Source organism: Trachurus japonicus, chromosome 21 (genome assembly GCF_045865225.1).
Source record: "Trachurus japonicus isolate A0001 chromosome 21, Traja_1.0".
NCBI lineage: Eukaryota > Metazoa > Chordata > Actinopteri > Carangiformes > Carangidae > Trachurus > Trachurus japonicus.
Window position 1 is genome coordinate 7,310,373 of NC_140927.1, and position 2,485 is coordinate 7,312,857.

General features: G+C 46.0%; 1 pseudogene; it reads left to right on the plus strand.

Moving 5' to 3' along the window:
• Window positions 1-231: 231 nt before the first annotated feature.
• On the plus strand, window positions 232-1,046 carry LOC146964720 (uncharacterized; annotated as a pseudogene).
• Window positions 1,047-2,485: the final 1,439 nt, after the last annotated feature.

Consider the following 2,485-nt stretch of genomic DNA (forward strand, 5'->3'; position numbering starts at 1 on the left):
CACTTTAAGCACCAGTGTGCACCACGTTTTGCTACATTACACAACTTTCTGTCACTTAAGTCTTTAACAGGACTCTCTTTGTATTTCTCAATTCAACTTGTTGTATTTGCCACAGGTCCGCTAGTTAGCTTAGCATACTAGCTATGGCTTCCCCCCCCCTCCTCTCTCTCCTTCTCCTGCTCTGAGTGTCAGATGTTTAGCTACTCCTCTGCCTCCTTTAGTGATAATGGTATGTGTAATAAGTGTAGCTTGTTTGTAGCTCTGGAGGCGAGGCTCAGCGAGTTAGAGTCCCGGCTCCGCACCATGGAGGCTAGTCCAGCTTTAGTAGCTTCACAGTCCAGCTTAGCCGGTGCGGAGCCACCTAGCCTAGCCGCCGCTAGCAGTTCCCCCCCAGCCCCCGTGCAGCCGGCTGGGTGACAACAAACCGAGGGAAACATAGACACAAAAAGCCCGTGTTGGCCCACCAACCCCTTCACGTCTCCAACAGCTTTTCCCCACTCAGCGACACACCCGCTGAGAACGTAACTCAACATGTCGACAGCCCCGCTGTGAAGTCGGCATTAGTCATTGGCAGCTCCATCTTACGGAACGTGAAGGTAGAGAATTCAGCGAGCATAAAGTGCATCCCAGGGGCCAGAGCGGGCGACGTTGAGGCTAATCTGAAGCTGCTGGCATGTAAACGTAAGGTTAAATACAGTAAGATTGTAATCCATGTCGGCGCTAATGACACCCGGCTTCGCCAGTCGGAGTTAACTAAGGTTAATATGGCTTCGGTGTGCAACTTTGCAAAGACAATGTCGGACTCTGTAATTTTCTCTGGCCCGCTGCCCAACCTAGTGAGTGACGATATGTTTAGCCGCATGCGTTCATTCCATCGCTGGATGTCTAGGTGGTGCTTAGATAACGACGTGGCTTACATAGATAACTGGACCTCCTTCTGGGGAAAGACTGGTCTGATTCGGAGAGATGGCGTCCATCCTACTCTGGATGGCACATCCCTCCTATCTAGTAACATAGGGAACTTTATTAGCCGTGCTAATCCCTGACAAGCACCCAGAGCTCAGACCAGCAGGCAGAGCCGCAGTTTAACACGCCCCTCTGCTGGGTCCTTCATGTTGTCACCCACCCAGCCTATAGAAACTGTGTCTGCCTCGAGGCTGTCTAAGCCTAAAACCGAATCTAGAGGAGTTGTTTATAGCAACTTAGTTAAAATCAAAACCACTGCTCCAGCAAGCCAAACTAATAGAACTATTAAATGTGGTTTGCTCAACATTCGTTCTCTCCCATCCAAGTCTCTCCTAGTGAATGACTTAATTACAAGTCACCATATTGACATATTAACACTAACTGAGACCTGGTTGCAGCAAGATGAATATGTTAGTTTGAATGAATCTACCCCTCCTAGTTACATTAACTGTCATGTGCCTCGTAACACAGGCCGAGGAGGAGGAGTGGCTGCTATTTCTCAGTCAAATCTGATTATCAACCCTAGACATAATAGTTCATATAATACATTTGAAAGCCTTACTGTCAGCCTCTCTCACCCAGACTGGAAAGCAGAAAAACCACTCTTACTTGCTGTAGTGTATCGTCCTCCTGCACCTTATTCTGAGTTTCTAGAAGAATTCCCTGACTTTCTGTCAAATTTAGCAATGAGCTCAGACAAAGTCATTATAGTAGGTGACTTTAACATTCATGTGGACGTCGATGATGATTGTCTGGCTACTGCATTCAAGTCACTTTTGGATTCAGTCGGCTTCTCTCAGAGGGTAAACAAACCCACTCACACTTTTAATCATATCCTTGACTTAGTACTTACTTATGGAATAGAAGCTGACCATGTCACAGTTCTTCCTCAGAACCCTGTCTTGTCTGACCATTCTTTAATAACATTTGAATTTACTTTAACAAATTATATCCTACCTGGGAAAAAATCCCGCTACAGTAGATGTCTATCTGACACTGCTGTTTCTAGATTTAAAGAGCTTATTCCAGCAGAGCTTGGTGCCACATCCTGTAACCATATTATGGGCAGTGATGCTGACTTCACCACATTCTGTAACCATATTATGGGCAGTTATGCTGGTTTCACCCCCACACAGGTGGACTATCTTGTGGATAGCACTGCAGCAGCACTCCTTGGGACACTTGATGCTGTAGCTCCCCTGAAAAAGAAAGTTATCAACCAGAAAAGAATAGCTCCCTGGTACAGCCCAAACTTGCGTGCTTTGAAACAGAAGACCAGACAGCTGGAAAGGAAAACACATTCCAGCCAACATGAGGAAGACCGTCAAGCCTGGAAGGATAGTTTATTAATATATAAAAAAGAACTCTGTAATGCTAGAAGCAATTACTATTCATCTCTAATAGAAAAGAATAAGAACAACCCCAGGTTCCTTTTCAACACTGTGGCCAGGCTAACCAAGAACCATAGTGTTGTTGAGCCATCCATCCCTCCAACTCTCAGCAGCAACGACTTCCTAAA